This window comes from Mauremys reevesii, linkage group 12, assembly GCF_016161935.1.
Source record: "Mauremys reevesii isolate NIE-2019 linkage group 12, ASM1616193v1, whole genome shotgun sequence".
NCBI lineage: Eukaryota > Metazoa > Chordata > Testudines > Geoemydidae > Mauremys > Mauremys reevesii.
Window position 1 is genome coordinate 42,679,539 of NC_052634.1, and position 12,770 is coordinate 42,692,308.

The 12,770-nt window shown below is 52.9% G+C and overlaps 1 protein-coding gene and 1 non-coding gene across 2 annotated transcripts in view; both read right to left on the minus strand.

The window, feature by feature from the left end:
* The window catches only part of LOC120375611 (zinc finger protein 850-like), a gene marked incomplete at its 3' end in the record, with an annotated part of 610,246 nt that overhangs the window by 364,653 nt on the left and 232,823 nt on the right, over nucleotides 1–12,770 (minus strand). The window lies entirely within an intron of this gene.
* On the minus strand, nucleotides 16–89 carry TRNAT-UGU. The gene has a single exon. It is a non-coding gene; the product is annotated as a tRNA-Thr (tRNA).

The window sequence follows — 12,770 nt, forward strand, 5'->3', positions numbered from 1 at the left end:
AAAAGGATCTCAACAAGGCACCACTGGGAGTTGAACCCAGGATCTCCTGTTTACAAAACAGGTACTTTAACCAGCTAAACCATGGTGCCTGCTTGTGATTAAGGTACAGTGTCTGCTCAGACCTGCCTCTTTGCATCTCCACCTGAGCCTGACAAGCTTTGCTTGTGTTTGGATTCTGCAAAGCAGAGGAGCAGGTGACATTTTCCTTGCAAGCTCTGTGTGTGTGTGTGTGTGTGTGTGTGTGTGTGTGTGTGTGTGTGTGTGTGTGTGTGTGTGTGTGTGTGAGAGAGAGAGAGAGAGAGAGAGAGAGAGAGATTTTTTGGCCAGGTCTGCACTACAAAGTTATTTCAGCAGAATTATATTGCTCAGATGTGTGAAAAACACACTATGCTTCCTCAGTTAGCAGCTTGTGGCTGGTGCACACACTGCAATGCCACATCTGGCGACAAAACTGCCCTGTTTTGCTGACAAAATAAAACCACTTAGATGAGCGGTCTAGAGCTTTTTGCAGCAATCTTAAAGTGAGAGTGTCAATGTAGACGCTGCTGTTCATTATATCACCATAACTGCCCTCTTCCAGTATCCCACAATGCCCTCTGTGAACTCGTCTGCCCTGCATTCCTGCTACAGAGCCATGGGCCCCTCCCCTTTCATCGCTCCGGGAAGTTCTGACAGCTGAGCCTGCTGCTCTGCTCCGGCAGCCAGGAGCAAATCACTGCCATGGATGCTGCTCTCTCCCGCACTGCGAACACAGAGCATGGTGGTGGGAACTTCCTTACATGGGGGGGCACCAGCATCCGAACTGTGACACCCCCAGGACACCCCTTCCCTCGAGGAGGCTCTTACCTTCTAAACAGGGACGTCTGTTTTCTAGTAAAATCACTAAAAGGGAAGGAGAAAACTCGAAAGAGGTTCCTCCTGGCGCTCACGTCCGTGAACCCGAATACTCTCTCAGTCCTCAAAGAGAGACCTGGAGAAGGAGACTTGCTGAAGCAAAGCCACAGGGGTCTCTGAGGTTTCCCTGGCCCCTCGCCCCTGTCCTGCCTGGCTGATGTCAGCATCTCTCTGTGAGGTCACCACCTCCCCAACACCTTTGACCAATAGTCTGAGGTCCTGCAAAAGGCCTTTGTGATGTCACTGCCTGTCACGGACTCACAGATCGTGCCCACTCTTGGCCCTGTGCAGTCCATGGGGGGTGCCCCTTTCAGTGCGACAGCCGTTCTCTGGGGGTCCACTCTCTCTCGGGGTCAGGCCCCTCCACCTCCTGGAGCCGCACCTCTCTGAGCCTTAGCACGTCTGCCTCTCGCCGTGGGCCCCCTCAGGGAGTCCACGCGCTCGGGACCTCCTGGGCCTCCTCACCCCCGAAGGGGTTGATGCCCCCTGTTCTCTAGACCGGAGTGACTCTCAGCCAGCATAAAACAGGAGGGTTTATTGAGAGTTGAACCCAGCACAGGAAACTCTCAGGGCCTCAGGCCTGGCCTCCCTCAGCCCAGCACATCCCAGTCCCCGTGCAGCCAGGTGGGCTCTGCCTGCTTCCCCTCACCAGCCCAGAGCCCCCCTGCCCCCAGCTGGGCCTCCGATATCCCGGGCCCCAGGCCCCACCTCTGTCCATTGTCTTTTCTCCAGGTAAACAGGGCTGCCTGGGCCTCCTCCCCTCTCTGCCCTCCTCTGGCTGGAACAGGTTGGTCACGGGGTCTCTGCAGCCCATTGTCCTCTCACTGGCCAGAACTGGCTGTGACTCCTGAGCTGGGTGTCCGGGTCACCAGGTCACCAGTCGCTGGGGTCTCCATCCTCCAGGCCATCAGCCAGGGTCCCAAGTCCCTCTCCAATCCTCTGTAACAACAAACTCCCTCTCCCCTCCCCTCGTTAAACCAGTAACACCTGGGGACACTGAGTCCCGCTCCCTGTGCATGCAAACCACTGGAAAACACAGAAAACCCTAAGAAAATCCCCCACTTCGTCACAGAGCCCAGCACCTCTCCTCCTCTGGGCACCTAGAGCAGAGGCGGCTGGTGCTGACGGCTCCAAGGGAAGGCTTAAAAGCCACAGAGCAGCCGAGGGCAGGGCAAGAGGAGGGCAGGACCATGCCTATGTGTGTCCAGCAGACAGGCACAAAAACACCCAGCCAGGCTGCTCCCTGCCATGCCAAACCCCACTGAAGGCCACCCACAGACCAGCATGTGGGGCGGCTGCTGTCGCTCTGTGGCCATTATCGAAGATGGTAGGAAAGCAGGGCCAGCCCCCCGGTGGCGCCTCTTACCGTTCCCACTCTCTGTGCTCACTTTGGCAGTGGGGTAGGAGATTTTTCCCCAGCTGGCGAGAAGCAGAGAAACACCCAGGCTCCATGTAGGAACCCCCCTCCAGCACAGGGACAGGTGCACACTTGGAAGAGGGAAACTGCTCCACACGTAGCCCGGGCAGCCGCCCATTTTCTCTGGCAAGTGAGGAAGGGCAAAGGCGAGACTGGAAGCACCTGGGGCTCATGCCCCAGCCTTTGTGACACCCAACCCCCAACTCCTTCCTGGGGCTCTAGCTGAAGCCAGAGCATTGGCCTGAGCGGCCAAGAAGAGGTTCCAGCCCTGAAGGGAGCAGGACGTTCAGCACAAAGGTAAAATTGCACAAACACAACGGGACTTGAACCCTCAATCGCCTGATCCGAAGTCAGATGCCTTATCCATTAGGCCACATGGTCACATAGAAAAAGGCCCTCCAGGCACTTCTTTGGAAAAGGCCGACACTGACGCATCCGACGAAGTGGGGATTCACCCACGAAAGCTCATGCTCCAATACGTCTGTTAGTCTATAAGGTGCCACACGACTCTTTGCTGCTTTTGCAGACACTATGTTTCTCAGGTCAGCTACTGAGGGGGGCCGAGACTCTCTGGGCACAAGAAGTCGAGTTCCCAGTGAGATGTGAGACTTAATTCTCTGGAGCCAGGTGCAGGGCTTTGGCAGGGAGGCTCAGGCATGGGGGATTGGGGTGCAGCGGACGGACCGGCTGTCTAGGTGCAGAGATTTAGTCTCCCTGAGGAGGAGGAGGAGGAATCCTGCTGACAGGCAGTGGCCAGGGCCGGTGCAACCACTAGGCGAACTAGTCAGCCGCCCAGGGTGCCAAGTGGTTGGGGGCAGGGCCGGCTTTAGGCCAATTCCACCAATTCCCCCGAATCGGGCCCCGCGCCTAAGAGGGCCCCGCGCCCAGTGAGAATCCTTTCCCTGGCTAGAGGCGCCTTTTTAATTTTTACTCACCTGGCGGCGCTCCGGGTCTTTGTCGGCACTTTGGCGCTGAGTCCTTCGCTTGCTCTGGGTCTTCGGCGGCAGGTCCTTCAGTGCCACCGAACACACCTGGAACGAGTGAAGGACCCGCCGCTGAAGTGCTGCCGAAGAGTCGGAGTGCCGCCCAGTGAGTACAAGCCCCATGTGGTTTTTTTACATTTTTTTTTTAATAGTCATCCCTGCCGAGGCCCCGTCGAAACTGTTCGAATTGGGCCCCGCACTGTCTAGGTGCAGAGATTTAGTCTCCCGGAGGAGGAGGAGGGGGAATCCTGCTGACAGGCAGTGGCCAGGGCCGGTGCAACCACTAGGCGAACTAGTCGGCCGCCCAGGGTGCCAAGTGGTTGGGGGCACCAAAAAGCGCATTTAGGGGAGGCCGGGGAATGGAGATGAGCTGGGGCAGGGGGCTGGGAGGGGTGCGGGGGGAGGGCTGCCCACAGCAAGTAACGGGGGTGGGGGTGTGTGTTCAGGTGAACCGCTCCCTGTCCCAGCTCACCTCTGCTCCGTCTTCTCCCCTGAGCACGCCGCCCCCGCTCTAATTCTCCTCCCCTCCCAGGCTTGCTGCACTAAACAGCTGATTGGCACCGCAAGCCTGGGAGGCGGGAGAAGTGGAGCGGCGCCGGCGTACTCAGGGGAGAAGGCGGAGTGGAGGTGAGCTGGGGTGGGGAGCTGCTGCAGGGGGGGCTGCCCGGCTCTTCCTCATGGCCCCCACCCCTGCACTCACTGCATGGTAAGTGGAGTGACCCAGCCCCAGCCTGGTCCACTGCCCTGGCTCCCAGCCACGCTGCCGGCGAGTGCTGTGGGGCGGTTCCCCCCCCCCCAAGCTTGGGAGCCAGGGGAGCAGAGCAGGCTGGGGCCCCAGGCCTGCGTGGGGGGAAGCAGAGGGGGGCTGGTCCCAGGCCATCGTGGGACATGGGGGGCTGGCTACTTCCTGCGGGAAGTGGAGTGACCCAGCCCCAGCCTGCTCTGCTTCCCTGGCTCCCAGGCTTGTGTTGGTGTTGGCTGGATTTGTGCGGGTGTTTGTGTATATTAGCAATTGTGTGTGTGTGGCTGGATTCATGCATGTGTTCGTGTATGTTTGCAATTGTGTGTGTGTGTGTGCTCTGCTGCCCTCTGCCAGCGCGACAACTGTTTCTCTGTATGTCACAGCCCCCATACCGTCGACCCCGATGGTGATTTCCCCATCTTACAAGGGCTGGCTGGCCTGAACTGTCTCCCCTCTGCGGAGTGTGGCAGGGGCTGCAGCTCACCCCCTGTGGGGCAGGAGGGCCCAGGTGCGGGGTGCTGGGCTCCGATGCACCTGGAGAGCAGCTCAGGTGAGGTGGGGCAGGGCGTGTGGTGTCCGTTCTGCGTTGCCTGGTGCTGGGCCATTGCACAATCCCCAGCCACGCCGCACAGCGCACCCCGAGAGGGGGCAGGGGGCCAAGCAGATGATCCAGCATGAGGGGATCATTCTCATTGGTAGCTGTCCAGTGGCAGTGAGTTCCACAGGCCTTGGCACATGCTGTGTGGGGCAGGAGGTCCTTGTATTTGGAGCAGTGGGAGTGAACTGTGTGCGGTTGTGTCTCTGAGCACGATTGCAAATATTATGGTGTGGGGGGGTGATTGTGAGTGCGGCTGGGGATGTGATTGTTTCTCTCTTTGGGGGTTGAGCTAGCATGTCCCTCTGGGTGTGTTGTGTGTGAGTGTTCTTGGGATTGTGTGAGTCCCTTTGTGCCTCAGTGTGCGTGTCAGTCAGTCAGTCACTTGCTGCAGGATACAAAATCCTGCAAAGCCATTTCCTACTGGTTAGCCCAGCAACACACTGATACAAACAGTGTCTCACACACACACACACACACACACACACACACACACACACCGGGGCTCAGCCCCACCAGCAGGGGGCAGCAGGGACACACACGTCTCTCCTGGGCCAGCTTGGACAATTTCCCATCACGACCCGGCCCAGCGCTGGTGCCCCGGCACGGGGGTGGGCAGCGACCGGGCGGGGCTTTGGGGGCGGGCACAGCGGGGCGGGGCTTTGGGGAAGGGCGGGCGGGGCTTTGGGGGTGGGCACAGTGGGGGCGGGGCTTTGGGGGTGGGGGCCGGGCTCTGGGGGGGGCACAGCGGGGGGCTCGGGGAAGGCCGGGGCGGGTCTGTCTGCGGGTGTTTGGAGCCGGGCTCCCCCGGGGAGGGGGACGGGGCTGGGGGCAGCGGGAGTCGGGGGGTGACACGTAGGGGCGCCGGGAACACGTGGATCCAGCCCCCGGGCAGAGCCAGACCCGGCCCCGCCCCGAGCAGCCGCTTTGTGCGCGGGGGGGAAAGGGGCGAAGCACGTTCCTGCGGGGCAGCGTCACACCCTGCACCGGGGGGGCGGGGCCGGGGCTCTCTGGGGGGCGGGGCGGGGATGAGGAGTTGCGTTGGGGGGAGGTGTCAGGTGACCCAGGGACCCGCCCTTACCTGGGCTGCAGAGGACGGAGGCGCCCCGGGGCAGGCTGGGAGTTGTAGTTCCTGGCTCGTCTCAGAGCGGAAGTGACGGACTTGCTCAGACAACGCCCCCTCCCGGTGCACTCTGGGAAGCGTAGTTCTCTCTGTCTCACACTCGGCCTCTAGTGGAGGAGGGGCCGTAACTCGTCACTTCGCCGCGCCCCTCCCCGCTCCCTGATTGGCGGAGAGAGCGCGGGACAGAGACTCGGCGCGTTGGGGGAGGCCCCGGTTCCCTCGCCCCGAGGCTTCGCTGCCCCCCGCCCCCACCACCGGGCGCGCGCTGCGGCTGTTGGGATTTGAATCCCGCGTGGGATCCGGGCGGGGGGGGGCGCAGGGCAGAGGCAGCGCGGAGTGAAGGGCTTCGCCCCAGCTGGGCCTGGGGGCAGCGGGGGCTGAGCTGCCTGGGAGCAGCCCACAAGCGGCAGCCTGTGGCGCGGGGCCCCTCAGCCCCCAACCTGTCCCTGCAGTGTCCCCGCTGTGACCCTCCCGCCAGCCCCGCCCCTGGCGTCCCTCCCCACCCTGTCCGCTCTGCCCGGCCTTTCCCTTCGCCCCCTCCGCCCCCATCCCTGTCCTCAGCGCCCCGACCTCCTCCTCCCACCCCACCCCCTTCCTCCTCCTCCCATCCCCATCCTCAGCAACCCCCTCCCCTCCCCCAGCACTCCTACCCTCCTCCCCCTCTGTAGGGCCCTGACAGCCTTCAAGCCCCCAACCTGCCCCCGTGTCTCCCCTTCTGTTGTGACCCTCTCGCCAGCCCCCCCCCCAACTGTGGGGATCCCTCAGCCCCCCGCGTCCCCTCCCCCATCCTGTACACTCTGCCCGGCCTTTCCCTTCCCCCCCCGCCACCCTGCCCCCTTCCTCCTCCTCCCGCCCCACCCCGACATCCTCCTCCCCTCCTCAGCACCCCAGCGCCCCTTCCTCCTCCTCCCCCCCATCCCTGTCCCACAGGCATCCTCCCCATGGACCCACCAGGATTCGGTATGTGGGAGCCCACACCCACCCTAACCGGTCCATATGCTTGGAAGGAGCACTGTGAATGTCCACACTTCCATCCAGAAAGTGTCCAAGTATGTCTTCATGACCACAGATCAGATGGTACTCCTGACGTGTCTGGAAGGGCAGTGGGCCAAGTCTAGTCCAGATCCCACTGCAATGCCTTCCCAGCCTCAGTGATATTTAATACCATCTCTGTCAGTAACTTCTGGGTCATAGAACTAAGGGCTGAAATGACATGTAACTCCAGCCTGTACTTAAAATAGCTGAGTTTCAAGAATAAGGCTAGTAGCCTTTTCTAGTTGGCCCAATTTCTGATCATGTTCGTTTAGATACTTTTAGATATTGGCTTTTAAGATATTGGCCCTAGCCCACGGGGATCTGCTCAATTCTCTTTCTTTCCAGTGGAAATAACCCAGCCCTTTTTGTTGTGCTAATCTAATGGCAGCCCCTTGTGAGCAATCTGGGTATGTAGAAAACTGGATAAGGGCAATGTCAGTTAAAATCCAATTAGGGAGGGCAATACATACTGAAGGATTTATCCAGAACACAGGGCGCAGCCTGTAGAATAAACCCCAAAATCCAATTAATACCACAGTCCCAAGCATGGGTCCCACAAATTTCTTCCTGCCAGTGTACAATTCTTTATTTCTTCACCAGGGTCAGTTCTCAATGTCCTTTTAGTCAGGAATTCCTGGACTTTGGCAATGTCAGTGGAGTGAGTGTTTCTTCGTCTTTCCCAAAACAATTGTGGTTTAGCATCCTACAGGGGAGAGGTTTCCAGCACATATCACCCTGTAATGGCTTTGCTTTTTCTAGAAAAGTCTAAAGGCACAGTTGGTCTGTCAGTGGACAAGGGAGCTTTTTCCCTGCTGTCCAGAAGCACAGTAGAACTAGAAGAAAGAATAGGCTAATCATCAATAGGAAAATTCTCCTGATGTGGAGGGGTCTTTGTGCAGTGAAAATCCTGGGTCCAAGCAGTCAGTCTGTGGCACTGCACAACGGTGTTGGTAGTCAGCAGGACTTGGAAAGGGCCTTTCCAGCATGGAGCCAAGGCAGTCTTTCGCTGATGGATCTTTATGTAGACCCAGGCTCCTGGTTCCAACGAGTGGCAAGGTTGCACAGGATCCTTTGGTAGTGCTTCCATCACCTGTGTATAAAAAGACTTAACACATTTCATTAGTGCCTGACAATATTTAAGCATTATGTTATCCAGCAAATGAATGTCCATCTGAGCTGGGGTAAGTGGGGGTGCAGTTGGTAGTCAGCATTGGGTGTCCTGTCAAATTTCATGAGGGCTAAGTCCAGTCGTTCGATTGGGAATGGTTCCCATACACATCAGTGTCAAAGGAAGGGCATCTGGCCACTTTAAGTGTGTCTCAGCACAAATCCTGGCCAGTTTATTTTTTGTAAGTCCCGTTCCGGCGTTCCACTGTCCCAGCAGACTGTGGGTGGTGAGGGCAGTGAGTTGCACATAACTCCTTTACAATCTGTCCAGTAAAGTGAGTTCCACGACCACTGTTGATAGTCACAGGGATGCCAAAACGTGGTACAAAATCTGTAAGCAAAGACATCTACTGTCTTGCAGGGAAAAGCTTCAACCCAAGTGGTAAATACATCAACTAAAATTAATACATATTCATAACCACAACATTTAGACATTTGAATAAAATCAATCTGAATATTTACAAAAGGTCCCAAGGAGGAGAGTGGGCTGGCCGCTGCACACCAATCTCGTGTAACTGCAGTAACCATTCCCCCCCCCTTCCCTCGGTAGGCAGCCAAGCGGTGTCCTTGACTGGGGCCAGCGCATGTTAGCCATTTTCTGGTTGTTTTTTCCATTTAACCTACAAAGGAAACTTTTACTCTTCAATTATACACCTTTTTCATACCATGAACACATAAACAGTACTGTTATACAGTACAGAAGTATTATCATTCAATGTATGCCACATATACCCTTTCACTAAAATAACCTGATTACAGAACTTTGGAAGAACAAGCCAGGACAAGCACACCCACTTTGAGAAGTTCACTTAATATAACTTCTAGTCCAATAGCTATCCACCATCCCCAGCCCTCTGGCTAAAAGTCTGAGGTAGCCAGAAGGATCCCTCGTACAATATGGGGAGTGGGTTAACTTTTCATGTCCTTGCTTCCAAAGACTGTCAGTATGATTTTAACAACAATTCTCAATTAAAAGATTTGGCCAATGTAGTGTCTTTCTCTTACTGAAGAAAATGTATTAGACTTTAGTATATCACATTTTTCTGATATAACTAAACACTTTGTATTCTAAGATGATCAAAACAAGTATCTGCATTGCAATGCAACATTTTCGCTTGATGTCAAATCAGACCATCTCATGAAAATATTAAACACAACAATTTTTTGGCCACGAGACAAAACACCACAAAACAGAACATAGAACACACAACATAATTGTGACTGCCAGTAAATCATAGTACGTTGAATGCTGTGTAGCTGGCATTAATGTTCTTTGATTATCTGAAAGACAAAAACAGAGGTCCACCCCTTCGGGGCAGTTAAATACTTAAAATATACAAATACTCTTGTTGATTCTAGGCAAAACAGAGGAATTACCCCATATTTTCTCGTATGTGCTTCTTAGACAGCCCTGGTTCAGCGGCCTCTACCTTATCAGTTAGTTAATTTGCATTAACACAGATGCTCTCCGGCTTGTTTTTTTTTTCACTGTTAACTCCTGCTTTTAAACACTGAAAGAAAACATCCCCACGTATAGTGCCTGTAGGGCCTAATAAAATTTCATTACATAGCACTGTATACATTCTTCAACTGATTTAACAAAATCGTTCGTAGCCAAATGAGTGCAATCTAATAATTTCTTTGCCTGAATTCATTCACAAACATGTCAAAGACACCAAAAAACTGTTCTCTTTAGCTTTTTCACAAAGTTCAAGTGCTGTTCCCCCCAGCAAACACAGAGTCAATTTTTCATTTTCCCTTAAAAATCAATTGCTTTTTCCTTCCAACAGCCACTTTACCAATGCAAATCACCATTCCAAATATCCTTCTGAGTATTTGAAATCCTCATGCTTATATTCACTTACTCCTTCTTTCCACTACACCCTCAAAAGTTTCCAACCTGTTTTCCAATCACTCTGTCTGTTGCCCTCCCGCTTGGGCCCGATCCTTTTTTCCTCGCTGAATCGTCCCGTCCATGGACACGAGTTTGTTCCACAACCAGTTCTTAGCTAGGAGGGTGGGCTACTCAACTAGCCCCCACCCTTCTGGTCTTGTCCCCAAAACATTTCTACTCACAAGACTACCTGAGTCCTCCCTAGTAAGGCTTGCCACCTGGGCAAAAATACATGGCCATTCACTTAACACATAATCCAAACCCCTTTGGGGTCTACCCAGAGACCCACCCATTTGTCTGCTGACACTTAAACAGAAAAGAAAATTACACAGAGAGCAAAGAAAATTACAGTCTAAGCCAAATTTTTCTACTTCTATTACATTGTCCGCTACGGGGGGGCGGGACTGTAAAAATCTCAGGACAACCTCAGAGCTTCATCGCACACATGGCTTCCACCCTGAGGAATTACGAACGAGAAGTTCAGTTCCGCTCACACACCTAACGCCCAAATGAACAGAGCAGAAAAACATCAGTAACCGGTTAAACAAAACAGAGCCAAAGCTAAATAGTGCACCAAAACCAAATAGTGTTTCCTTATTCTATTAGGGCTCACCTTTAACCATACAATCCTTATCATATAATACCAACAATACCAAACAAAGCAAACACAAAATAACAAGGGTAAAACAGATAAATGGTATAAATTCTGCAGTGCCCCCCATTCTTAATTGCTCACCAAACTGTGACAAATTCCTGTTACTAATTTATCCCTCATGTCAGGTGATCAGACCGACAGAGCATATAATCAAATTTTAAAGCTTCATTAAAAATAATAAAACAACAATGGAGAGTGTTGGGAATGCTCCCACATCACTCGGGAAAAATATGAATGCCCCAAGCCTTAAGCCACTTTAATTCTTACACATATCCAGACTGGCATGTCTGTGTATAATGTTCAGAGAAGGGAAATAGGTGGACGGGAGATTATCCTGTATACAGCTTGTCCAGCATTTCCAACATGCTGCCACTCTTGGGATGGCTGTTCTTTTACACCCTGGAATCTCCTGCGGCGTCTCTTTCAGAGATTCCAGTTCAGGTCAGCTGCCTGTCCGGCTTCAGGGTTGCAAAAACTGTTGGATCTCACTGAACCGTTAAGCTTTGCAAATGCAATCTCAGTTTTGTAACTTATACTGCTTTTTGGTTTGCCTTTTTTTTATTTTCCACAACCAGCTGGGGCTGAAGCAGTTTTACTTAGCACTTAGCATAGTCCGCACTAATTCATGACCTTGAACACAAAACAACTTCTCCTTTATCTCAGGGCTAAGCCGAATTTCAAATTAACCCGTTCCTAGACAAATTGCTCACACTGTGACAGAGGTTTTTCTTTGTGATTAAAGCTCCACTGAGATATATGATCTTATCTAGATTGAAGGTACCTTCTAATGGGCATTGTTTAAATGAATTTTCACGCGTATACAGATTCCAATCATTTAAATACCTGCAGGTTTTAGGACCATAATGTACGTACATGTAATATGCTGGGGCACCCTTAGGGGGTGAGGTGGAATATTTAGACAGTCCCTTACCCATTTTCCACTCACACAGGAGAGATTCACAAGGAAAGGGGAGGGAAGATGGGTTCACACACTCCTAGACCCAGGCAGCTTCCTCGCCGGACTATGCCAGGCTGAGTCAGCCCACCGTGGGTCGGATCTCCTAAAGATCCACTAGTTACCGGGCTAGCCACTCACACTGGTGTACACACACACACACACACCAAGGCCTCTTTTTCTTCCTTTTTCTTTTTCTTTTTAACCCGTTTTCAACCTTTTTATCTCTTTTTTTTTTTTTTAAACCATGATGCATCTTTACCTGGTCCGGACCAATACCATGAGGCGGTATGACAACCCCTCTTGAGGCGGTAAAAACCCCTCAGCACCGGTGCATTCTAATGCATTTACCTATGCATTACCTTATGCATTACCTTATGCATTTCCTTGGCCAACTCAGCAGTTCCCAGTACTGCTATAAACTAACCTTATTGGGGCCTCTCCCCAATACCACTTTGCATCTGATCCTGCTGCACAGTCAATAAGTTCAGATGGCGTGAGCCCAACAGAGAGACAGACGTCCTCACGGACAGTCCTCCTCCGATACCCCAATAGAGATTTCAAAAGGTCTCATACCTCTCATGTGGCGCCATGGGGTTCGAAGGGGAATGATCCGTAGTAGTTGTCTGTGGGTCCGTGGGCGTTGCCATCCCGGACGAGCCCCCAAATTGTCGAAGAAAACTCAGTTCTCGCTTTTTGTTTGGGTGCAGCAAAATTAAATACTTTATTATTTCTCCAGTAATTACCATGGAGGGAGAGAGTGCCATAGGACACAGGGTCCTGGACAGGTCTCTCAACTGGTAAACAATTACAGCAAGCCTTTATACCTTTTACAGACAATTTCTAGCAATAATACAGACAGTAAAAAGCAACAAATACATTTTGTTTATACATAAGCTTTTCTGCTATCTCACTAGAAAAACAAGACTGCAAGACTGCACATTGCAAGGTCGTAATAACTTTCACACAATTCACTCTGTCTTACATTATCTTGCTTCCTCACGTCACCAGGGTCACAGTTAACCTAACTCATGCTAACTAACATTCATTAAGATCTCTTCAAAACCTTGTTAATTATTTACTGGCTTCCACACTCTGTTGGACTTTATCCCCTGAACCAACCAAACTGAACTCTGCCCTGTGAGAGGCACCCTCTCATCATTACCCAGTCCACTCATTTACTCACGCCCAGGACTATCCATAACCTGTTTGTATGAGTGATGTGCCCTCACTGCTTGCTGGCTGTACCTTGAACCCACCCACCGTATACCCCGCATTGGGGACATGACAGACGGTGTATATGTATATGC